The sequence below is a fragment of the Suncus etruscus genome, chromosome 14 (genome assembly GCF_024139225.1).
Source record: "Suncus etruscus isolate mSunEtr1 chromosome 14, mSunEtr1.pri.cur, whole genome shotgun sequence".
Taxonomy (NCBI): Eukaryota; Metazoa; Chordata; class Mammalia; order Eulipotyphla; family Soricidae; genus Suncus; species Suncus etruscus.
Window position 1 is genome coordinate 74,004,629 of NC_064861.1, and position 27,155 is coordinate 74,031,783.

A 27,155-nucleotide genomic window follows, 5' to 3' on the forward strand; every position below is an offset into this window, starting at 1 on the left:
TATGATGGAATATAAAAGTCATGGTGGAGCTATAACACTGGGCAAGAAGATAATAAATGAAATGGGAAATATTTTCTTTATATTAGGTTATGAAATAAACCATACTATATATTGTTCTCTCATATAAATTATAAATAAGAACAGCATTACCTGCCTTCTATTTGAGCCCAAATATATGCTTGAAGGAAATACAGAAAAATATTAACAGTGGTTGCACCTGGATGTACTGACCATAGGCTAAATGCATTTTATTTTGTACTTTTGTCTAAGCTTACACATTTTCCACAATGAATGTGCATAAGCATTTTAGTAGATGAAAAGATCTAAAAGTATTTTCATAAATTTTATTTTACAAAAATCTAGAAATATTTTCTCAACATGCAATTCTGATAAAGTAACTTTGCAAGTTACTGTTAAGTGAGCTGGAGAGAGCTGTAGGTTCTTGATAATATGTGACTTTTGGTGTGTGACTTCTGGTGTGTTGGAGCTTTTCCTCTTGTTTATTTTTAGAGTGTGTTTCCATTTTTCTTCTGTAATTAACTAAGAACAGAAATGAATTTTCTAAATAGAATTGTTCTTAATAGAAATGTGGAATCCTGTTTTCTCTAATGTAATTGTACCTGAATAAAAGTCGCTGCAACAAGGACCATAAAGGAAGATAAAGTAGGAATATGATGTATAATTTTCCTTTGCATAATTGTAACTCCAAAGAACGCATGCTCCTGGTGGAAAAGTAATTTAAATTATATCACAACAAATGCCATATTTTAAAATAGAAACTATCCATCATGTGCTGAGTAAAGCTGGTAGCAACCTCGAAGTTTCAAAAATATACTGAAAATTCCTCCGTGAGTCCATTAAAATAAATGGATTGGTTTAATGCCAAGGCATGTTGAAATAAAGTGTAAGTGACATAAGTTTAAGTTAATAAAATGGCTAATTACACATTTATACAAATCTAAGATAAGTAATCATACAAACTTTTTATTATAGAAATATTTTAACCTATACAATGTCAAAGAATAATATGCTCTATGCATCCATCAATGCCTCTTTTTTATTTCCTTTGGCACAATCTCTGTTTGGGAGATTATTTTAAAAATCTGAGAAGTAATATTTAATATTGATGTTCTGACATTATCTAATGGTCAAAATCGGTTCTGGTAAACTAAAAATGTTAATAATTGTAGCCCAGTGCTTATACATACTTTAAAAACACTATTTATAATGTTTTAGGGCAAATGCTCTAAGAAGGACATTTTTTGCCACCTAGAAAAAGAATGGACTCACTTTAATTCATTTTCTCAATTTAAAATACCAACACTGGGCCAGAGAGATAGCACATCGTAGGGCATTTACCTTGTATGCAGTTAACCTGGGAGGGGCCTGGTTTGATCCCCGGTATCCCATGTGGTCACCTGAGTCTGCCAGGAGCAACTTCTGAGCACAGAGGCAGGAGTAACCAATGTGAACGTCTGGGTGTGACCCCCAAACCAAAATCTAACTAAATTGTTTGTTTAAAAAAAAAAAGAAAGAAAGAAAGAAAGAAAGAAAGAAAGAAAGAAAGAAAGAAAGAAAGAAAGAAAGAAAGAAAGAAAGAAAGAAAGAAAGAAAGAAAGAAGAGAGAGAGAGAAAGAAAGAAAGAAGAAAGAAAGAAAAAAGAAAGAAAGAAAGAAAGAAAGAAAGAAAGAAAGAAAGAAAGAAAGAAAGAAAGAAAGAAAGAAAAAGAAAGAAAGAAAACTAACACTGAGGGGCCAGAGAGACAGCATGGAGGTAGGACATTTGCCTTGCATGCAGAAGGATGGTGGTTTGAATCCCGGCATCCCATATGGTCCCCCGAGCCTGCCAGGAGCGATTTCTGAGCATAGAACCACGAGTAACTCCTGAAGGCTGCCGGGTGTGATCCAAAAATCAAAAAAGTATATATATATATGTATATATATGTGTGTATATATGTATATATGTGTGTGTGTATATATATATATATATATGTATGTATGTATTAACACTGAGTCAGGAGTGGAGGCCTGTACATGCAAAGGCCTGGGTTTAGTCCAGGGCACTGCATGGTCGTCCTGAGCACTGCTGGGAGATAATCTCTGAGCACTGAACTGGGAGAATCTTTGTGTGGTCCCCAAATTAACTAAAACAATAATATGAAATACAAACCCAAACAATCAGTGCTTTGACTCTGGATTGTGCATAAAAGGAGTGAATGGAAATGGAAAATGTTCCTCACTGCTTCCATTGTAAATACTCCCTCCCATCCTTTCCAGAAGTTTTTCTTTCAATCTTTTGCATAAAAGAATCATGCCGTAGATATATTTACCAAAATGAAAAGGCTTTCCTATTTGGGGGTGGTGGTGGTGGTCAGGATTTACTCCTGGCTCTGCACTCAGAAATTGCTACTGGCAGGCTCGGGGCCCATATGGGATGCCAGGATTTGAACCACCATCTGTTCTGGGTCAGTTGAGTACAAGGCAAACTCTGTGCTATCTCTCTGACCCCAAGGCTTTCCTATTGATATAAACCTAGAAAAATGATCAAGTTATGCAAACTGTACAAATTCTATTTCTTATAGAAAAACTGAAAGGACTGTATTAATTGGTTGCTTTTTTTCACCCAGCCTATATCAGACACCCACTCTCTGCCAAGCATTCTTCTATACTTGTAGAGGAAGTAAGCAAGATGGATGAGGAATTCCTCTGAGTGTGTGTGTGTGTGTGTGTGTGTGTGTGTGTGTGTATGTGTGTGTGTATGCCACACCCTGTCACACTCAAGGGTTACTCCTGGCTATGCACTCAGAAATAGCTCCTGGCTTGGGGACCATATGGGATGCCAAGTATCGAACAAGGTCAGCCAGCCGCGTGCAAGGCAAATGCCCTACCTCTGTGCTATTGCTCCAGCCCCAAGAAATTCCTTTTTTGAAGCACCCAGTTGCTATTCCCTTCTTGATTTGATGAGCAAAGCCTTCAGTTTCCATTCAGGGTTTAGACTAATCTCTCCTTATTGGATTCAGCCATTGTCTGCCCTAGTTCAATGAGCAGATTTAGGAACCCGCCCTTTGCCGATAGGTTTTTCAAGACTTTCAAGCCACATACTCAAGGAAAGGAGACACACAGTGTGAACTGTCCAGAGAAGCCAAGTGCCAAAAGGCCTGTCCTATGGTTAACCACAGTAAACTCTGAACTATATAGTGGGGCCAGCACAGATTTACCTGGCCATGCTCAGGAACCAGAAGGGGCCAGGGATGACACTGAAGGCGTCGGGTCTATAGTGTTTGAAGCCCCAAGTGCTGGGCACTGCAGTGAGTGCTCTGTTCATGTGCTCCCACGTAGGCTGCATCACCAACTCTCCCCATCGCTTTGGTCAGCAGTGCTGGATCCAGAACCCATAAAATAAATAGCTCCTTGTCAGTCACACTCGGTTGCATCCCTCTAATTCTTGAGCTTGTTGTCATCCCCCTCAGCTGCCTCTCCCAGGACGCAGCCAAATGCTGATGCTGCAGGAAAGCAGCATTGATCAAGTGGCTTGCTTCTTTTCCTGTGCAAAAGACCAGTGGATTTTTGAGAGGTAAAAATGCAGGTGAGTGGCCATAGTAGCACAGAATTAGGACCCAGATTTCAACTTCTGGATTTGGGGGGGGAGGGGCACACACCAGGTGATGCTCAGGGGTTACTCCTGACTCTGTGCTTAGAAATCACTCCTGGCGGGCCCGGAGAGATAGCACAGCGGCCTTTGCCTTGCAAGCAGCCGATCCAGGACCAAAGGTGGTTGGTTCGAATCCCGGTGTCCCATATGGTCTCCCGTGCCTGCCAGGAGCTATTTCTGAGCAGACAGCCAGGAGTAACCCCTGAGCACCGCCGGTGTGGCCCAAAAAAACAAAAAAAAACAAAAAACAAACAAACAAAAAAAAGGAATCACTCCTGGTTTGGGGGTCATATGGGATGCCAGGGATCAAACTGAGGTCAGTCCTAGGTCAGCCACATGCAAGGCAAACACCCTACCACTGCGCTATTGATCCGGCCCCTCAACTTCTGAATTCTTTAGAGTTTACATGTGACTTCACCACCTGTTACCAGCTCCATGTATTGGACGGTTCTGGTGTGATTCAACTCAGGCAGCCTTAATGGGTGTGGGCAATGCTGCCTTTCCAAAGAGAGAAGCTTTGGTTTATGAGGATTTGGAAAGAACTTCAAACTTCAGTAGCATTTCTTGCTATCAACATTATTAAGCATAGAAACAGTGTAGAACTCCAAACTCACTTGTATCCTTGAATGTGATTTTTCTCTGTCAGTAAAGTAACCACCAAGTCAGTAATAAAGATATTACAGAAAATTTGAAACAGAAAATAGAAGCTAAGACTATATATAATTCTGCCATCTCAAAATAACCCAATTTTTGCACATTTTTCTACTTTTTAGGAATTTTTCACATGCTCATTGGATACCATATATCCGTGTATTTTTCCTCTTTGGATAGAAGCAATGGGGATCCTATTATATTTCTTCATATACACAATGTTTCTTGGTGATGCAGTGTATAATTGAATTAGTACAGCATAATTGATATGGCCATTTTTATATCACTGAGCCTTTTTTCACTTGCTTTTATTCCTCTCCTGTCTAAAGGGTCAAAAATCCAATTTGGTCTTCAATTATTTCACTTGGGGAGGATAATTTTTCTAAAAAGAGTAGTACTGAGTGAATGAGTACTGCTACTTGTTATGGTTATTAGTTTTGACATTTTGCCAACTGCTTTCCAAAACTTTGCAATATTTGATAACATAAAAGGCATCCATTACCAAGTTTAATTAAAATAGCATTAGCCACTACTATGAGGCCATAATTGTTGGTAGTAAAAAGATGTTTTTTTTTTCTTTCTTTCGGAGGCTTTCTCTATAATTCTCCTATTAAAAGGATGTTACTTTGACATTTTACACAAGATCTAAACAAATCTAAAGTTGCTTCCATTACTAAAATCAGATGTTCCTAACCATTGAAAATCAGAACCAAGATATGAATCTAATTTTTCCCATTAAAGATAATACCACTACTTTGGGATAAAGATGAAATGTTGCTTTTGTAATTAGTTATGAAAGTTTTATTTGGGCGTAAAATTGTACTATCAAACAGCAAGTGTTTATTTAAATGTCAAGAGACATGCTAGAAGAAACTTACCTTCTGTTTAAGTGATTGTTTATTCAGACATAAGTATGTAAAAATCTCATTCCTGAGATTCAGAAAAAAATTGAACCTGTTTTGCTAACATTTTTATTTGGTAAAATAAGTAAAATAGTTGCAGTGAAGTTGCAAGACTGGACCCATAATCAGAGCTTTTGTTTTGTGTTGGTTACTTTGGTCTATTATAGACTTTATTTCCAATAAGTAATTATAATATTTTAAGTTCTGAATATTGAAACTATTCTTGGGAGCCAGATGTGTGGTTGAAGCACCTCCTTTTCCTACTCTTGTGTTCTATCTAGATGACAAACATGGCAGGGAAATTATAGATCTAAGTATAGGTTGTTAAGTTTTCTTCTCCTCTCTGCCAAGTCCTTTATGATAGGATGTACCTGTGCCATTCAGATCATTTTATTTTCTTCTTAGATACTCTGTCAGTGGAGAGGAAAGGGCTGGATTCTTTCGTGGATTGGGAGCCTCTTGGCTATGGTGTACATCTATCTCAATGGTAGTTTCTGACTCATAGTGATCACATGGGAATTTGTGAGTCTCTTAGAGTTTGCCTCATAGCCACCGAATCAGAAACTGATATGTGATGCTACTTTTTTGACCTATTTATCTATTTTGGGGTTTGGGGTCACACCTGGAAGTGCTCAATAGTTACTTATTTTTTTTAAATATATGTGTATATGTATGTTAGATGTATGGAGGTCTTTATAATATTTCTCTTCAATATCAGTTTCCCTGCCTACTTTCCTACCTACGACCTTCCAGGTGGAGGGCATTGTTGAGATCCTAATAAATAGGTGTCATACTAGGTTAGGGTCTTTTGGGCAGCTAGCAGGCAGGCTCTGGGCTTTTGGAGTTGCTAGCAGGCTGACAAAGGATTCTGCGTCCTACCTTCTCGCCTTTTTATTCTCCTGTCTGTGTGGATTATTTGCCCCGGATAAATATTACCAGGATCGCTTCCCTGTCCTAGGGGATAGGGGAATGGGAATCTCTTTCCTGTCTGGGAGCTCTTTAAGGATCTATCATCAGCCAGTCCAGGAGAAAATATAACCCTACATATATATATATATAGTCTGGGGCCATACCTGGTGACACTCAGGGGTTACTCCTGGCTATGCGCTCAGAAATTGCTCCTGGCTTGCGGGGCCATATGGGACTCCAGGGGATCAAACCGTGGTTCATTCTAGGTCAGCTGCATGCAAGGCAAACACCCTACTGCTGTGCTACCGCTCCAGCCCCTCAGTGGTTACTTCTGATACTGCATTCAGGAATTACTTCTAGTGGTGCTCTGGGGACTATATGGGATGCCGGTATTGAACCTAAGTTGACTTTGTGCAAGCCAAGTGCTCTCACCAATACCCACAGTACTACTGGTCTGATGCTACTATTTAACATGTCCTTCTGGTAGTCTTCTGCCTAGATTTGAGCACCTTACTTTGATGCTAACTGGAATGAAATTCAGTTGTCAAAGCTAGGTAATCTTTTAAAAAATATAGTCACCCCAAGAACTTTTCAGAAAATACCTAAATAACAGGAACATTATAGAACAATGTAAACTCTCAGCTTTTAAGTACAATATAATATTAATATCCCCAAAGCAAATTTTAAATGTCTTTTCTCATTGTGCCCCCCCACAAGACAGAAGTCTATATTTAACAGCAATCAATCTTATTGTTTGCACTTACGTAACCTCCATGTTTTAAAAACCAATGTTTGGCTCCAGAGAGTTGATGACACCAGAACATTCGAGGTGAAGTCAAAGAAGCTGACTCTTTGACTGTACCTATACTTTGCAAATATAGAAGAGTTCATTTCTGTCATCCCATGACCAAGACATTTGCTCTTTTCTCTGTACTCTGGCTTTATTCCTCTGACAAAGCCCCTTTGTTGTGATATATGCCTCAATGGATTTCAGCATCATTGTTGGAAGGGTCTTTGCTAAGGGCCTTGGTCTTCCTCCCTAAGATGCCATACGATGACTTTCACAGAGAGGCCTGGTTCCAATGCCCTTGGAAATTTCTCTTATCTCCACAGCTGAAATCATATTTGCATTCAGAAGTGGCCTTTCAACTACAAATGCACATAGCAGCTCATTCACTAAGCTAAATATGTTTTTTCTGGATGTAGATCTTTATATATATATGTATATATATACATACATATATATAATTTTTATTTTGACCATATTGGCTTACATATCTTTCACAGTAATATTTTAGGTACATATTAACATTGAATCAGGGGAATTTTCATAACCAAATTTGCCCTCCCTCCACCCCTGTTCCCATCCTGCATCCCATATTCATATCTGGATGTAGATTTTAATGCTATCTTCCTGTGTCCTTCATTGGGCACCGTTTTACAGTCCAGTAGGCTCTCAGTAATTCTTGGCTCTGTCAACAACAGAGGGGAAAGTTTTGGAGTTGGAATTTGATTCCATAGGACAGATACTTGTTTGTTTGTTTGTTTGGTTTTGCCCCTCAACTTTTTTGTGGAACATGACCTTAATCTGGATCAGTAGCATGTGACATCTGCAACCAAAAAGGTGGAAGAAATGGTGGCAGAGACCAAGACTGAAACTCTGTTCATAATGGACTACTGAAAGAAAGCTAATGTTGGTCCCCTTGTGCTTGTCAAGGTCAGGCTCTATCTAAAGAATCTAAGGGTGTGTAGATGTCTCAGTGTAGCAGATAGTTTCATTCCACAGAGCCAAGAAAATGAGAGACCTATCATGTGACTTCACTGTTTCACTCCATTTATCCAGTACATTCTCCTCTTTGAGATTGGCTATTTCAAGCATTTCTACTTGTATTTTCCAAGATATACCAATCATTTCAATAATACCAGGCTAGTCCATCAACTCCTACTTGTCTGGGCTTAGTGATTGGTCTACAGATACATTCATGACCTATTAGAGCAACTGAGAGTTGTTTGGCAGAAACCATTTGAGTATTTCAGAGACCTGGCCATTTTCCCTCCTCTGAAATAATTTCTTCCCCAAACTAGATGAACTCAGAGCTGAGGGATCCAACTTTCCTCTGCATTAATGCAGTAACTTGGATAACAAGCCCAACAGAGAAAATAAATGGAGAGAGAAGGTAAAAGAAAGGGAAGGAATAAGAAGGTAGAAGAAGTGAATAAGGAGGTAAAGAAGTGAGCTGGTAGTGTTATTTGAATTCTTGGATCAAGCAACATTCAAAGTTTGCACTTCAGACTCTCAGTACTTGCACAGTACATTGTCTCTGCTTGAACAAGTTCAAATTCATGTTATGCCCAGAGAGATTAGACTTCTGCAGGTTGGAATGAGCAGTTGCTTTTAAATATTTCTTGGCCTTTGGAGCAAGAAAAGTGAGGCTAGATGGTGGCATGTACAAAACAGGAATCCCCATTTCAAATGGATCCCAGTAGGGAAAGGGGAAGATAATTCTCTTGTGCATGTTCCTTCACTGGGGCAGATCCAAGAGCTAACATGGAATTGACAGATACAGGTAGGCTGACTGCAGATATCAAACAGACCTAGATTCTAGCCTTTTGGAATCAAGGGGCTCACTCTAATTCTGCTACTTTCAAACCTTGCTCAAGTCAGTTAATTTATCTGAGATTCATTTTCTCATTTATAAAATGATTACGGTCCCCACTGCCACCTTATCTCTGTGCATCAAGTGAAAATGCAGTGATGCATATAATCAAGTTATTGGCATGGGGCTGATATTAAAGATCTTGGGATTAGAGATTAAAGATTTTGGGATGAACAACAAAGACAAAAATGTAGGACCCATGAATCAAAAATGTAGGACAGCAGGGAAGGTATTTGCCTTGCATGCAACTGACCTAGGTTAGATATCCATCATCCCATATGGTTCCTCAAGCACCACCAGGAGTAACTTCTGAGTACTACTAGGTATGACTACAAAACAAAGCAACCCAGGTCCTAAATGTTGGTGCTGAAATGGACATTGGAGAATGATGACCCAATCTGGTTATAGTGGAAGAATAGAGCTGTAATGTGAGAAGAACTGACTTGATGTTGGGGGGCTTGGCTGAGTCTCAGTATCAGGGGAACATTTTTGGTAAAGGGAAGAGCATGTGTCTAGCCACTGGTACCTAAAGGAACCTACATTTAGAGTCTACAAGTTGGAGCTCCCAGTGAGGTGACCTGGTGAAAAGAAGCCAGAGACATTGGTGGGAACCAGACCATGCAGGGCTTGGAAGAGGCATAGAGTTGAGTGAAAGGAAAATGGGAAGACTGAATGTGGGTGTATATTGGGGAGAAGCTCATGTTACTCTGTTGGTGAGGAGAGAAGGAAGTGGTGAATAGTTTGAATGTAGGTCAAAGTGGATGTTTGATACACAATTGTGAAAATACCAACAACACAGGTGATGAGGATGGTGATGATGAGAGTGCTACCTCTGAGTACTTAGCTTAGTAATACCTGCTACTCCTCAGCACAGTACTCTGAAAAGGAGGGCTTTCACAGCTTTGTCCATTAGGGACTCTCACTGAGAAATGCAACCCGGTGAGCACTGTCAGAAGCCTCCAATCCAAGATATGGTCAATCCTGGATTCATTTGGGGTCCTATTTGCCCCATTTTTCATGACCTCCACATTCAGTTACCTGATTTGATATGGACGTATGACCCAAGGATGAAGGCACAAGTCTCCAAGATTCAGCTACTATTTTTTGAATTAATATCTTTACTTAGGCACCATGATTACAAAATGTTTGTAGTTGGGTTTCTGTTTTAAAAAAAGGACACCCCCCTTTACCAGTGCAATATTCCCACCACCAATGCCCCCCATCTCCCTCCTCCTCCACCCTCTGCTTGTATTCAAGACAGGCATTCTATTTCTCTCACTCATTACCATTGCCATGATAGTTGTCAGCAGAGTTATTTCTCTAATTGAACTCACCACTTTTTGTTGTAAGCTTCATACCATGGGTGGTCCTTATAGCCTCATCTCTATTGTCTCTATGTATTAATATAATAATTTCTTTTATTTTTCTTAAATCCCATAGATGAGTGAGACTATTATGTGTCTTTCTCTCTCCCTCTAACTTATTTCACTTCATTTTTCCTGATGGCTGCATAGTATTCCATTGTGTATAAGTACCACAGTTTCTTTAGCCACTCATCTGTTGTTGGGCATCTGGGTTGCTTCCAGATTCTGGCTACTGTAAATAGTGCTGCAACGAATATAGGTGTGCAGAAGGTATTTTTTGGGGGGGTGGATTGGATCACACCTGGTGGTGCTCAGAGATTAGTCCTGGCTCTGCACTCAAATTGCACCTAATAGGCTCTGGGGAGCCATATGGGATGCCAGGATTCGAAACACCATCTGTCCTGTATTGGCTGCTTGCATGGCAAATGTACTACCACTGTACTATCTCTCCAGCCCCTGCAGAAGTTACTTTTGTATTGTTTTTGTGTTCCTTATCCCTAGGAGTGGTATGGTTGGATCATATGGGAGCTCAATTTCCAGTTTTTTAAGGAATCTCCATATTTTTTTCCATAAAGGCTGGACTAGACGACATTCCCACCTGCAGTGAATGAGAGTTCCTTTCTCCCCACATCCCAGCCAGCACTGATTGTTCTTGTTCTTTGAGATTTGTGCTAGTCTGTGGTGTGAGATGGTGCTTCATTGTTGTTTTGATCTGCATCTCCCTGATAATTAGTGATGTGGAGCATTTTTTATGTGTCTTTTGGCCAGTTGTATTTCATCTTTAAGGACTTATCTGTTTATTTCTTCTCCCCATTTTTAATGGGGTTAGATGCCTTATTCTTTTGTTTATTTTTTGTTTTTGGGCCACACCCGGTGATGCTCAGGGGTTACTCCTCGCTATGTGCTCAGAAATCACTCCTGGCTTGGTGGATCATATGGGATGCCAGGGGGTCCTGGGTCAGCCGCATGCAAGGTAAAAGCCCGACCATGGCACCATCATTCTAGCCCCAGATGTTTTATTCTTGTTAAGTCTTGTATATCTTAGATATCAGCCCCTTATCTGATGGGTGTAGGGTGAATAGTTTCTTGCATTCTATGGGTGGCCTTTGAATTCTAGTCACTATTTCCTTTGAGGTGCAGAAGCTTTTCAGCTTAATATAGTCCCATCTATTTATCTGCACTTCCACGTGTTTGGAACTGTGCTATACATACAGAAACTCAGCGTGTAACTCATTTAGAGTAACACGAGAAGTGGAAGCACAGTCTTGGGCTCTTGGGCAGGTATTTCAACTCCTGAGCTATAGTTCCATCATGTACACACCTTCCTCAAACTTCTCATTTATAGTCTGCTTTTATTATTTGCATACCCCTTGGCAAGATGATTTTCTCCTTCCTCTTCCCTATCTCATCTTCTTCTATCTTTATTTTATTCCCTCTGTTCATTTTTCACAAGGACCTCAGATTCAGCTAGACCCTAAGGTCCTTAATAAAACATTTCTAATGACTAAAAGAATGAATCTTTACTAGAAAAAGGCTTCATTCCCTGTTCTGGAAAAAAAAAAAAAAGAAACCAAAAAAAAAGATAAGCAGGTTTCTGCTTAGAAATCCTGAGGACAACTCCTTTAGGTCAGGTCAGATGTAAGATTAAGGATCTTGAATAGCCCTTTACAACAAACACTATTTGCAGAAGTTGGTACAAAAGGGGACTCAGCTTAATGCCTGCAGTAGGTCAGTTCTTGGCACACAGAAGTTGCACTGAGCAATGATAGTTTGACCCTAACATCAGATCCACTTTAGGGGAGAGTGATAAAGAGAGATCAGGAAACAGATGGCCCTGGGTGAATGGGTGAGGGGTGAAAAGGTCTATGGCTAGAAATAATAGCATCTATCTTTACTGCTGGATAAGATGCTGATCTAAACATGCAGATGCTTCCGGAACTTTCAGGAAGGATGTCTGGTTTTGAATCTGTGAAAAACTTAACCTCAGAGATCAGGGCAGAGTGCTTGCCTCTCCTGGTCTCTGACTCCACCCTGTGGCTTACTGCTCATCTATGGGGATCCACTTGTGACCCCTTTCATGAGACACCCCAATCCACTCTCTCACTCCTTTCAGGTCTGTGTATAGGTAAACTAACATACTGATGCTGGGCTGAAGAGAATATCAGGCAAGACCCACCTGAAATCTGACCTTCAATCTGCTCACAGTTCTCCTCCAAAGGAGGGAGCCCAGATGGGTAGATCAGAAATGATTCTGTTTTGTGGTTGTTTTTGCTTTTTTTGTTGTTACTGTTTTTTTGTTTGTTTTGTTCTGCCCCCTTTTCCAAGGAAAGCAAAAATATCACAAGATGGGGGTACTCTTAGCTGGTAGAATCATAAAATTATATAACCCAATAATGTAGTCATGTAAGGATATGTATGTTCTTTAGCATCTTATAATAAGTATTTGTTTCTAATAAATAGTAATGGGTTGAGGAAAAATGAGATGCCTTGAGCTGATCAGAGTTACTAGAAACACAAGGAGCCATTTTCCAAGTCCATATATTCACAATGGAAATGACAAGAGATGGGTTTACATTCACTGTTCTGCTCAAAAGCACAGCAGACTTGGACACCCACCTTTCTATTATATGGTCCAACGCAATCTTCTGGCAAATGTTCTAAATAGTTGTAAGCCAGAATTGGTCACTTGAAACAAGTATCTTCGTATTGACTTCCAGGATTTACAGTTGCAAGCTCTAATTGTGCTGGTATGAGTCAGTCATCAGCAACTTGCAAAACTTCCAGTGTTGGTCCACCTCCCGACAAATGCAGTTTCTCTATTTGTGCCACTTCTCGAGAGAGCGAGCACCATCTTGTCCTCTCAGAGATTGATTTTGTAATTTTCCTTATGTGCTCTTTCCTATAAAGTTGGGTGTGTACCAATGAGTGCCATGGGATCCACAAGAGAAATACAAGCTGACATAGAGATGGGGGTGTCCATTTGGGGACATGTGCAGTTACTCAATATTCTGTGCCCAGAGGGCCCCTGTGTCTGGGGGCTTCAATGCTTTGTTGTCACCATCCTAAAATTCTTAGAATATTTTTTTTGTGATGCCAGAGTTTGTAAAATAAAGTCTACATGCCGATGGAGACTGTTCTAGAACAGGAGTCCTGGTGTCAGGCTCACGAGTAGTTGTACTTGAGACAGAGCAAACTACTAAAAAATTCGATGAATAAGGTTAAAAGTGATTGTAGGAAAGGTAAGGGGAGCAATTTTTGCCTGGTTTTTGAGTCAGAGCAATCACCTACCTTTTCCCTCCTTTTACCCATACCCACTTTGTCTCTGGTTCTGTCTGGTTCTGACTCTAAATGCAAGTAGTAGATGAGCAGATGAGGACACTTGAGTCTCAGAGATCATGTTTGGGCCTAAAGGCACAAATCACTAGAGCTGGACCCCTTTAGGCTTGTTGTGCTTTCAGCCGAAATGCTTATTGGTCACATGATCTTACAGAAACATACTGGCTCAAGCACCATCAAAATACCACCCCATCTCTAACCATCTGAATATCCCTCTCAAAGCTCTCCAGACAATTTAGGTGAAACAAGATGATGACTGAAATTAGCAGAATGTCCCCCAAAGCTGCAGCCTAGAAAATAAGGGTGTTATTTACAGTATAAACAAGGCAGACCCCAGACAATGAACACCACCCCCCTTCTCCTCCAAATCTCTTCTCATTATGTAAATCAGATGGCCTGAGGTGCAGCACAATGAATAGAATAATAACAGGAAATGTAATGGAGCTAATAGTAGATTTCTCTGGACTGTCAACTTCTGTTCAAAGATCCTGGTGATGAAGAGAAGCAAACAGAGTGGAACAGGAAATCTTTTTCTGTCTCTTCTGCTGCCTGCCTTGTACTGGCTCTTTTTCTTCTGCCTTCCATGTTCCTCAACAACCACACCTCATTTGACTAGAACAATCTCCATCTCTTCCACTTCCTAATCACACTGTTCAGAGCTTTTATTGTCTGGCAGGCTTCCCACTGGGAAATGTGTTTTCAAGAGAAACCTATACCTTCTGGTTTCGTTGGTATAAGCCTTAACTCTGAAATTTATGACATTCGTTCTACCTAATCTCAGTTTTCACATCTGCTAAGTGGGCTTGGTTTTGACTAATGTTCCTTAAGTTCTGCTTCCTGGAGATGTTGATTCCTCAATCCCCTTGGAAGCTGTCTTAACATCAGAAGAAGGGAGTCCCTGGTCGAATCTTGGCACCTCATTCATTGTCCTTTACCATATGCAGAACTTCTATGAAATATCTCCTTTGTGAATCAGTTATCCAGGAAATGGTGTGACTCATTGAATGAGATGCTGTAACCAGCTAAGGTTAATCGATTCATGATTCTTCCATTAGAATTTGAGGTGGCCTCAGAGTTAGGGCAGTTGAGTTCACAGCATGATCTGTTACCCTCTATAGTTCATCACACAGGATTATGGGATAATCTATTATTCTCTGTAGATCATCACACATCATTATGAGATGATCAGTTACCCTCCTTCACACAGGGTTATGGGGTGATCTATTATCTTCTGTAGTTCATCACACAGGGTTAGGGGTAGGAGCCCCTTAACCCTAAGCAGAATCTGTTAATTGTCATGCTTTATATTTGGTTCTCTGCTTGCCTTCTGCAAATACCTCATATCTCTTCTTTGCCCCAGGGTCCTAAAACATAAATTGTAATATTCATGTTTCTCCTTGCCAGTCTTTCTCGCAATAAGAATAATGAGTAAATGATTGTGGAATGAATGGCAGAATTAATACCATCAGGGACAATTACTGTTTTGAATTCATCTCTGGGCCTGAATTTTAAGAGCGTAAATATTTATTGTCCTGGTAAAGAAGCCAATTGTTCAATCAGCCTTCCTAAACAGCTCCCTATTTTCTAGAGAAGGGGGAAATTTCCTAGGGGAATTGTCAGGGTTTTTGAGAATTGCCTGGAAACATATATTTCGTGTTGATTACTGCTCAGCATTATCAGGCAGGGACATGGCAATTGCACAAAGAGAGAAGAGGCCATCCTTTTTTCAGGGCTGTTGGATCAATATTGTTATCATTTGATTTATTTATTAATTTCTTTAGGTTTCTAAGCAACTTACCTTTTGTTGTGATGATAAAGTAACAAAATGCAAAACAGCTTCCTACAGACTTTTGCTATCTGGTCTCCTGATCAAGATCTCTCAAAAGCCAACTCGGTTCATTTGCATTCTTTTATGAATAATACAAAACCCCAAACTTCAACTGGGCTCGTCACAGTCCTTGGGTGCTTCTTGAGCCAAGAGAGCGCAGGAAAGTATTTTTGATTCATTATTGCTTTTGTTGTTGTTGTTGTTGTTGCTGAAATGCTATTTTGTACAAAGCAACTATGTATTTTAGAAGGAAATACAAACCAATGCAGGCGTTCAAAAGTCCCTATAAATGCAGCTACAAAAAACTGATCTGCTAGAATATATATGGGTGTGTGTACAGATACATATGTGAGCAGAGACATACACAGATTTGCAATTATGTTGGCATGGATGAGCCTGATGAAATACACAGCGTTTTCTTTCTGACTCACACCATAAAATCTTTCTGGTTCAAATCCAACTGTCTCTATGGTTGTTATATGGACTGCCATTGGCTCCTGTGCTGTTCTATCCTGATCCCTTTCTTTACTACTTAGATCTAACCAAAGCTCAACAGAGGATGTGTGGTCTGTGCATCTGATCCCAAATTAGGGCCTAAGGGGGCATAGCATTTCCAAACCTTTATTCCTGGCCCTATATGATTAGATGGTAGTGCATCTATTGAGAGAATAAGAAAGGTAACAATGCTCGCTTCAGCAGCACATATACTAAAATTGGAACGATACAGAGAAGATTAGCATGGCTCCTGCGCAAGGATGACACGCAAATTTGTGAAGCGTTCCATATTTTTAAGTTGTAAACTGTACACTTCATTAAAATGGACCTAATTAAAAAAAAAGTAACAAATCAAATTTGGGAACGAGAGATGGGAGTATTCAGGAGGACTAATTCATTTGAAGGTAACCATGTTTAAACACTAGGATACTTGTTAGGAGCCATAATTTCCTGTATTTGGTTACTTAAGATCTGGTATCCAACTTTAAGAAATTCTTTAAAATTTATATTTGGGGAACAAGAATGATAGTACAATGGGTAATGTGCTTGCCTTGCATGCAGCTGACCTGCGTTTAATCTCCAGCACAGCATATGGTCCCTCAAGAACCTCCAGTAGTGATCTCTGAGCACAGAGCCAGTTGTAAGCCTGGAGCGTGTGAGATATGGCTCCATACCCAAAATGAAATAAATTATAGTTTGAGTTTCAGATATGGGTCAAGAAGACTTTACAAGTTGCGTTGCTTCTGCCTTAGATAAATAAAAAGTATCTGAAACTTCCATACATCACAATCAGATGAATAAAAGCTAGGAGTCATTAAATTAAGTGGCACTTTCAGCTTTATTGGTGTCCTTCAACTTAATTCAAAGTGGACAGTTAATTCAAAGTGTGGGGGGCAGAGTGAGAATATTGCGGGGAGTGTGCTTGGACAACCCAGGTTCTATCCCCAGCAACCCACATGACCCCTTGGTCCCTGTCAGCAGTGATCCCTGAGTACAGAATTAGAAGTGAACCTGAGACTACCAAATATGCCTCACCTTCCCCCAATTTTTAATGAACAATGTGTAAGAGATATTAAAGAAGTTTTCTGGTGGTGTGCATATTTTCCTACTTTGTTAAGTAAGAATCAGTTGTTTATGTGAATGTTGTATGTTAATTATGTAGCAAAAAATGTGAGTAGGGCTAAAAGGAAATGTTCCATGCTCCCAAGGGCACCTGGAAACTGATTCCTTTCTAGTGGGAAAAGAAATAATTCTCTAGTAATGTCATAATAACCCACAATTCCTTACTACCAACACAGACCTGTGCAAGTTATTTTCATAAACTGTCTTCTTTACTCTCTTTGGGCATGACTTTTCCCTTTTGAAAGACATTATAAGACTTTGGTCCCAAACAGGAGATGCTGCTGGTTCTATTCTTAGCACAGAATGGAAAAGAAATAAGTGACCAGTGAGTCTCGAGACATTAGTGAGTATTAACATTCAAGACCTTTACTAATGTGCAGATATTGGTACAAGAGGATGAATGTCATGAGCATTACCCAAGGGCAGCGTTGCCAAACCATCATAGTCTTGTAAGCATGGGGAAGGATTAAAAGTCATCTTGTACCTACTGTATCAGCCGACACCAGTAGCTCTCCCATGTGTGCCCAGCTCTTGCCATCATTAACATTACCTGGCCATAGCCACTTCCACATACTCAATCTCAGATAGTTCTCCTTAGTTTTATGAGGATGGAGATTTTGGTCATATTTTGACTAATGCAATACCCCACCCAGATGACTGGAACATTCTTTCTGCTGAAGAATCAAGCTTTTACTTTCCCTCCTCCCTGCTCTGGCCAAATGGTATCCACCACCAGTATTCATCCATCACTGTCACTGCCTCACCTGCCAGCTTCCCAGCCTTGCCAGAGGCTGCAGCAAGTCACTTGGTATATGCCGTGGTCCAGGCGTTTTCATGCTCTATTGTCACATGCATGCTTTTCTATATGTCATGGCACCTTCCCTTTTATTATTCTGTATCCCTGCTCCCTTGCTCACATGTTGCTTGCAGCTGGAACTTTCCAATGATGAATAAATAATCCACATCTACTTTCATACATATCTCATTGGTTTCCTTGACACCATTCCCCTTCACTTTCAAACCCAATGGCCTTTTCCATTGGCTCAGAGCTTTTCAAAGAATGTTTATCCTGGGGTTTGGGCGACTCTCACAGGCCTGGCAGGAAGCCTTGGGGCAGAAGCAGGGCTACAACTGTGGAACAATTCTGCAATTCTGTCAGCATTTAATTGCAAGGGATAGTTTGTGCTGCCGGGAGGGCTTCATGGCAAAGATGCTTTTAGTTCAAAGCTGCATTTCTAGTTAATTGATGAGGTAGAAGCTATTTGACTGTTGCAGGCCCAGAACACAAGCTTTGGCAATCATGCAGTGGTTCCTTAAAATGTTACTATCAACTCATGGAAGGCTGGAACTTTCTGGCCAATGTGTGGAGGCCAAGGGAATGCTCTTGTCTCTGGAGCTGTTTGGAGATGATATGTTTATTTGTTGTTTCCTCGTCAGCATGACAAATGCTGGAAAGACTGGACCAGTCAGAAACATGGTCTGGAGGAAGCCAAGACCCCAGCCCTGGATACATAGATTCCCTTACTGGGGGCATTTGCTTTAAATATGTGGGGGAAAGAGCTGGTAAGATGATGGAGTCCGAGAACTCAACAGTTCAGCATCCAGGAGACAGGGAGGTTGAAGAAGGGCAGGGAATTTCATGCTTCCACTTTGTGTTTCAGACAACTGCAGTAGACAGGGGGCCATTGCCATCCCCTTTACTTCTGGTCTTTTCTCAAGGTACTGCCTCTTGTTTACCTTCTCAAGTAGTCTCTGGGGAAATGCTAGTTGGGTAGGAATTTTCTACTATGGGGCAGCCGATCTACAGGTTGCTCTTATATCACGTGTCCCGTGTGAGCCAATAATGATCTTTCTTTAATTACCCAATCAACCAGCATTCAGAGGTGGGTGGGAGAGATGGACCAGGATGCTTGGATTGAAGGAACTACTTAGGGAAATTCTTCTTCCCAAAACTCCTACACTTGGACGCTTTTTTAAAACACTGGTGTGTACCTCTATGACTGGTACTTGGATGTGAGGGCCTGAGGATGAGATGCTGACTGGGCCCTGCAGTGCTCCATACTACCTGGGAGGCTTTTAAGGTCTCCCACAGTAGTGTTTGGGGGAGCACAGGGCTCACCCAGAGATGTTCCAGGGTTTATGTGCTGTTTGATATCTTGCCAGGACCAACAGCATGCAAGGATAGTGTCATATCTGTGGCCTCTTAGGACACTATTTTTTTTCTAAAGATGTGTCAGGTTTTACGGTATTTATTGAGCATCTCAACTGCATGCTAAAAACCATATTTCCAGATGGTTCTCAGAGGGATGCATGCTCATGTTTTAGTTCTCCGAAGAGAATATAGGGGCACAGAGAGTTTGCAGGGAGAGGCAAAGAAAGGAGGTCAAACAATCAGCACCCTGAGTTTGAATTGCACGTCTGTACTTTCTTCTCTTTCACAAAATCGCTTTGATCAGAGATTGGAGTTCAGTTGTTTTCACGACATCACATTATGAAGAGGCTGGTTCAACTCATAAGAAAGCAGTGCAAACTGAGAATTCGAAAGATTGGGATTAGTCGTGATTTGAAAGTCATACAGAGTTTTGAGAAAAATAAAATTGTATTCTTCAGGTTTGCTAGTACAACAGTGTCCTCCATTAAGAGAAAGCCTATTTTCAGGTGATATTATCATGAAGATGATGTGACAGATTTTGGAAGGAAAAAAATGAGAATAGAGCAGTGAAATTTGGTTTGATGCCTTAAAGTCCTACCCCCTTACACACTTAATTGATTTTATCCTAGTAGAAAAATATCAAAACACAGTAACTTCAGGGACCAGGAAAAAATCACGTTGACATTTACTGGTCTCTCTCATAGGTGAGCTTCGTGTTGAGGGCACAAAAGCTAAAAGAAAAAGAGAAATAGTCATTTAGCACCTGAAAGATTGAGCTCTAATTTTCTTTTAATTTGTGGCCACAACTGACTGTGCTCAGGTCTTACTCCTGGCTCTGTTCTCAGGGATTACTCTTTGCAGCACTAAGGGAACATGTGGGTGCTGAGGATTGAACTCAGGGTTGTCAGCATGCAAGACAAGTGTTCTCTCTCTCTAGCCCTGAAAGACAGAACTTTTTTTTTTGGAGGGGGGGACACACCCGGTGACACTCAGGGGTTACTCCTGGATATGCACTCAGAAATCGCTCCTGGCTTGGGGGACCATATGGGACACCAGGGGATCAAACCGAAGTTTGTCCTAGGCTAGTGCGTGCAAGGCAGATGCCTTACCGCTTGCGCCACTCCTATGGCCCCTGAAAGGCAGAACTTTTTAAGGTGTGTTGAAGGCAGATGCAAAGGGGGAAATAGCAGAGCCCAGAGACCACTCTGTGGACCACAGTGACTGCTCATAATCCTCTCCTCCCTCCTTCCTCAGGACAAAGTGAAGGCTTGGGCTCCAGGACTACATTGTCTTCCTGCTCCAGTGATACTGTGGCTCAGGATTTCTATGAGTTCTGCACTGCTAGAATGAATTACCTCTAAATTGTTATCCCAAGAGGAAATTATTCAAGCTGTACTTTTTGGCACCAAATCTACCCAAGACTTTTCTAAAATATTATCCCTTAATGTACACAGTTCTCCTGCACTGAAGCTCACTGAAACTACCACTGAGTATTAATCGAAAATATATGTGAAAAAATGCGATTTAATAAACCTCCAAGTCAGTAATTCGAATGACTCAATTCCACTCTAAATGTTTGCTCATTAAAAGCCAAACTCTACACTTTTTTTTCCCCTGCTATTATGGGGACCCGGTCAAGCTTCTGTTACTGGCCTGGTCACCACTTTTTGTCTTGACCCATTCAAGTTTCTTTTCCAGAACTGAGTGGGCCACACAGCATGGTGTGTGAGTCTTTGGGGCTCCAGAACAGAGGCTAGAAGCCCAAGGTAAAAATGTGTTATGTTGGCATCAGAGCAGAGCAGACCTTGGGCATGTATCTGACAAATGCAGTTCTATTTAGCCACTTGTCAGTCTGGGGGTGCCCTTATGGGGTTGGGGGGGGCTCTTTTATATTTAACCATCTGTTGTTGGGGAGTGATTAAAGTACCCTAGTGATTTCTCCAGGGAGAGAATGGTCTCGAATGCTCTCTTGAAGATTCTGAATAGTCCTGAGATTGCAAAGACAACGTAATGGGTTCCTGGTGCAAATGTCTCAAACAAGCACAACACTATGATCTGTGGAGTTAATTGAACTCATGCAGATGGCATCCAGCACTAGTCTTCTCCACAGGGTTCAGGACACACTGGCAACCAACCACCCAGGGACTTAGCATGCACTGTTCTTCCCCTCAACTCAGTGTCCCTGTAGCTTGTTATTCGACTTTGTTCAAATACTACTCTTCACAGATGATCTTTTCTGTCCTAATACTCTTTCTTCCTCTGATGCTTCTCTGCTTCACAGTACTTCACTCATTACAACTTAAACAATACTTTGCAAGCTGGTTATTTTCCATCTCTTCCTGCATTATTCAGGTGTGCAGGGTCTTTGCTGGTTTGATTTCCCTTCTTCTTCTTCACCACAAGGAATGTATACGACCACTCAGGAACTGTTTTCAGAATTAAAAAAAGGAGCTGGTACACAAGCAAATCTGACCTACTGACCACCAGTCTATGTCACACATAGTCTTTTCCTTTAAAATTTGCTGTTGGCGCTCATGTGGCATTTAGTAGTTATTAGAAAAACACACACACACAATGGGTAAATGTCCAATTCAGTGATAAAGGAAGAGTGGGAGAGTGGCAGCCTTTTTTCTTAGAAACAAGCCAGTTGGTAACCAATTTTTGCTCAAAGATGATCTACATGTGAGCTCCATGACCTAAGAACCCCCATCATTAAACCCCAGACCCCTTTTGGAGAAAAATGTGCCCTAACCAACACACCTGTTTTGTAACTTCTGTTGAGAAAAATTATGAAACTGGGTCTGAGGTCTGGGCAGTGGTAAAGTTCCATGCAGTGTTGGATATTTTGAAATAAAGATAGAAAGGCTTATAATGTCGATATGCCTCCATCCTTTATATCTCACCTGCTATATAAGATTCTAATTTTTCTACCCAGATTTATTATTTTCTTAAGTTTCAAAGAAAACTGAAAAATAGTGCAAGGGGAAAGCTAAACTGTGTACCTGAACATGCTGTGAATGGGCACCTCTCATGGATTAAAAACAGAAAACAGATTAGGGAGATAGGACAGGGTTAAGGCACTTCTATTTCATGTAGCCAATCCTGGCACCAGCTCCTGGCACCAGACATTCTCCAGAGCATTGTTGGGCATGGCCCTGAAATCCCCTATATACCACCTTGTATGTCTTGAAGGTCTCCCAAGCACTGTGAAGGGAATCGTGGGGACCACAGCAACTCCAAATCCTCAGGGGCCCTATTGACCCATCAGCATAGTTGGCCAAGTACTGCAGTAGAGCCCCTAGTCTCCTGACCCCTGCTTGAGAGATCTTGGCTGCCATTAAGGGCTAAGGTGTGATCATGTCCATTTGGTGAGAGACCTGTGTCCCTTAGGGGTTGGGGTGTTAGTAGACTTGTGTCTCTGTGACATGGCACCAATGATCATTTCTTCCTTCATGGACTCTCCTTCCTTCCACAGTCCATGGGAATATTCCGTTAGACTGAAGGTCATTTTTCCTTTTTCTTTAAAAAGAGATTAGCACTGGGGCCCTTAGATCTGCAGTAAGTTTCAAGATTCTGTTATCTACAGGCCTCTTGAGAATCCAAGTACCAGGCCAATTGCCCTTCTAGAACCTTCTTGAAAGGAAAGATGCTGCCATTGCACGTCACATGAGAAGTTCCTCTTTTTAGCTCATTTCCACAGTTTCTACTCAGTAGGCAGCATTCAAAGTCTTAAATGGAAGTTGATTTCTTCCTCCTCCCATTTTCATCATCAGCATCATAGACTCTGTTGTTTCTGACTGGAAACCGGCCAACAGCTCCCTGTAGCTGAACCCATTGCCACTTTCCAGCACTGCCTCTTCCTGCACTGGTATCAGTAGGGTATCTTTTTTTTTTGTGAATGGTATTTATTACAAGAAACTCAGGTGGCATCAGAAAGAATAATTACCTTTATAAGCATGTAATTTTTAGACTATGAGCCTCTCAATAGAAAAGCATTCAAAGGGAGGAATTACTAATTCCTGGTGTTAAGCATTCCTCAGAGGACTATTTTATGGTTTGCCTCTCCAAGTGCCACTTCTTCCTGCGGACAGAGAATAGGAAAGGAAGAAATTGATCTCCATTATGTTTTTTAAAATGCCTTGTACTACATGAGACTTATAGTGTAAGACACACACTCGCTCTCTTCATGAAAAGATTAATTATACATCTTAGGCCAAGTTAATCAGAATAATTTGCAAGACTAAAATTTTGTTATCTGATGGGTCCAGAACAATAGTACAAATGAGAGGATATTTGCTTTGCATGAGGTCATCCTCTGTTCTATCCCTGGCATCCATATGGACCCCATACTGCCAGGAGTTTAGAGTTTAGAGTCAGGAGTAAGCCCTAAGCATTTCTGTATGTATCCCTAAAACAATAATAAATTGATATATGCAATACTAGGTCCAAAGCCTTTCTGAAGGGTTACAACACTCTTCTAAGCATTGGAGAAAACCAGGGTTAGAGACTTATCTCCTGAACAGTGCTAGATGATGGTGATAATAAACAAAAAAGTTACATGGATTCTTGATCACAAAGGCCCCGACCTTTTGGCAGCCATTTTTGTCCCCTCTGTATGCTTTCTGGAGCCTGAGTTTGAGCTCCACTCCATAACCTTCTGCTTGATTCACTGTCGGAAAGTCATTTCATCTATTAAGACTTCATTTTCATTTCTTCATTAAAAAATAGGGGTATTTGCCCAAGGGTCTGACTATTTAATGGTAAAATACAGGCCTGGTCCATGTCTATGGGTTTTATCATATACCTGGACTCAAGTCCTGACATTACCAGTAAATAGAACAACAAACATGGGATTATTTGTTTTTTCTTTCAGAAGTGTTGAAGGATTAAATGATATGGTTTTTCACAGTCTTAGCCTAATGCTTGGCCTGAAGAAAATAGTCAATATGTGACTCACTGAGCCATTGTTGTTGCCTTTACTGCATATCATGATCCAATAAATTCTAGTAAATTTAACCAAATCCCCCCAGATTGCTTGCCTTTTAGCATTCCACAGTGAAAATGAAAGATTTTTATGGTAAGAATATAAAGTTTTGATGGTAAAATGTAATATTTACCATATGTTCGAAGCCCATCTGTGCCTAACATATAACTCAAGGAAACATTTTACTATAAAAAGTTTTAAACTTACAAGAGAGTTGAATTTTTCACCAATGACCTCCTCTTTTACCCTCTTATGCATCTATCTTCTGTTTGATGGATTTAAGTGTATTTATTGACATCAGTGTAACTTCCAACCTGAGTAATTCTATGTACACTTTATTAACTAGAATTAAATGTTATTATATTATCCCTTTCCCTATTAATGTAAAGTTTAGACGCAATGCATAAATATATAGGGGGATATCAATTCATACTCAAGAGATAAAGAGACCCTACTGGTTACTTTCAATCAACTTGGCTGGGAATTTAATGCAGGGACACAAGGATGCTGTTGCGGTGCTAACGAAAGTACCTGAGGCACCCCAGTGGTGCTGGAGCCCATGAGGGGCTGCATCTATGCGCTTGGAGAACCATGTGGTACCAGGGATTAGACCTGGCAAACAGCTGTACTAGTTTCCAGTATAAAACTTATTAAGTCTTTAAATGTCAGTCCTCTAAGTTTTAATAAATGCATATATCAATATCATTCAACCCTTTTGTGGAGATGTAAAATGCTGCCATTACTCCCAGAGCTCTTAAGCCTCCTCCCAGCCTGTTCAATTCACCGCCAAACCTACTATTTTGATTGTTTTCTATCATGAATTACTCCTGTCTGCTCTAAACTTGTTACAAATGTGTGCACTCTTATGTAAGGCTTCCTTACTCACCCTGTTTTTAGATCTGCCCTTCTTGTTGTACCAACACACCCACTGAATGACTAAACAAAACTTTAAAGCTCTTGCAAGCACAACAGAACTGACAGTCTTCTTTGCCCCTCCTGTCAAGCGTGTAAGAGTGTGTGTGTGTGTGTGAGAGAGAGAGAGAGAGTGTTTGTGTGTGTGTGAGAGAGTGTGTGTGTGTGTGTGTGAGAGAGAGAGACAGAGAGAGAGACAGAGAGAGAGAATAACTCTTGAGTTCTTGGCCCCACCTTTTACTTTCCTAGCTCTGTGCTTTGCTCATATTCTTGATACCCACCAAGATCTTTCTTATGTATCCATTTCCTGCCCTTCATCCAGGGCTCACTTGCAATGCTGGCACCTGCCCTGGTTGCCTGACCTTGTGAAGTAGCCCAAACTTTTGCTGGAATTCTCTTCTTTGAATGCTCACTTTAGAGCTCATTAATTGTTGGTGCTGCTGTGGGTAATCAGTTCCTGCTCATGTATTGGGGACAGCTGAAAGAAGGACGATAATAGTGCAGACTTTATCTCCCAGGAAGAGGTCAAATAAAATAGAACTAGAGAAATAACTGCAAGACACTAAAGAGAAAGAAAATCAAGAGAGAAGGAGAAAGACCAAAGATTCTCTCCAAATCTAGTCCTCTGTGTCACTTAAAGACTGAGAAATGTGTTCTTAGACAATTCTCTCATTGTGTTAAAATGTTGGAAATGGATTGTGGACAGTTACAGTCATGATAAATTAAGCAACCCCAGATTGGAAGTCAAGCACCAGAAAATCCAACCTGCCACTAATGAGACAGGGAGTCTGCTGCCAGTGGATATACACCTGTCCTAATACAGTAAAGGTGTTATTAGACACTGAAATTTAGGAACTGTTGTATATAGTCATTTACATGTAGTTGTTATGTGCACAGATGCAAAAGATCATGTGTTGGAGTGAGGCTGAAGATTCAGGAAGAAGTAGTAGAACAGAAACCTACAATAGTGACTGTTTTCATATATAAGTAGTTGAAACTGAAAGCCACTAGCTTGATCTCCTTCTGACTGGTGGGGATATTTCTCCTGCCCATGTCTATGTCTTCACAATGAACCTGGAAATCAGCTTGTTACTATCGACCAGGCCAAAGTTTCATAAGCAGTTTGTTTATTCTGTTTCCAGAATTGGCTTGAGCTTTGGAGACTTCCATGGAAACCTGCTGATTGCCAATGACACCAATCACCTGGTCAGTCATTCTAGCAATTAGTTGTATTGATATTTTGGGTTGACTTAATGGATATTTGACAGAATTGATCACTTCTGTCTCTATAGGCTCAGCAGAAATTGTGTTTGTCAATGGTGGCAAGGAAATGGAAATTGGAAAATGGAAACTCTTTCCATTTTATTGCCATTGTTATTACCATTACATGGTAGAATCTAACCATTAATTATCATGGTGCTAGGGATATTTTTTAGGCTATAAAATATATGGGGTAGTATCAACTCTTGTTCTTGTTGTTTGAAGATTAAAGTGGAAAGCTGTCTCCTATATTTTTCACATTTTCCTTCTAACCTAGAGCTTGGAATTATTTAGGGCCAAGTGGCATTATCAGTGGAAGAGGGAAATGATCCAAGAAAAGAAATGACCATTAATCCCTCACCTCTTCTTGTTTCTTCCCTCTGCATCCAGCAAACAGTCCCCAGTTAGGACCGACTCTGTGTCAGTCTAACAAATAGAATCAGTTCAATGTCAGGAAGTCTCTTTGGTACTTTTACAATTATGCATTTTGCAAATATTTCAAGGTAGTTTGAAGGTCTCCTGCTTTCTCCTGAGGTCCAAGATGAATGTTCAAGAGTGATTCTTATAATGACATTTCTCTGATTAAAAAGGTGCTAGTGAAATCAAGATAGAACATCAAATTCAGGAACATCATTAACAGGATTCTATTTTGGCTTGTTCTATTCTTCTATGGGGTCACCATGTTGCCTTCAACATGTCTGGCCATTTTAGATCATTTAGATGGAAACAGACCTGTCATGTCACAGGCAAATGGCTTTATCATATTTAATTAACCCAACACATGTAATAATCTCCCTAGTAATTAGCCCTCACCAGTGCTTGAAACCATGCTGTAACAAATGAATCATAAAAGTTGCAGGTATACTTTAACTGTTACTTGGCACCATGGCAGAAGAATATTGACAAGTTACTGTGCAATACTAATTATACTA

General features: G+C 40.5%; 1 protein-coding gene and 1 non-coding gene across 2 annotated transcripts in view; both read left to right on the top strand.

The window, feature by feature from the left end:
• Nucleotides 1-27,155, top strand: part of CDH13 (cadherin 13) — a 733,255-nt gene that overhangs the window by 91,560 nt on the left and 614,540 nt on the right. The window lies entirely within an intron of this gene.
• On the top strand, nucleotides 15,982-16,088 carry LOC126029033 (U6 spliceosomal RNA). Its single transcript, XR_007502693.1, has one exon. It is a non-coding gene; the product is annotated as a U6 spliceosomal RNA (small nuclear RNA).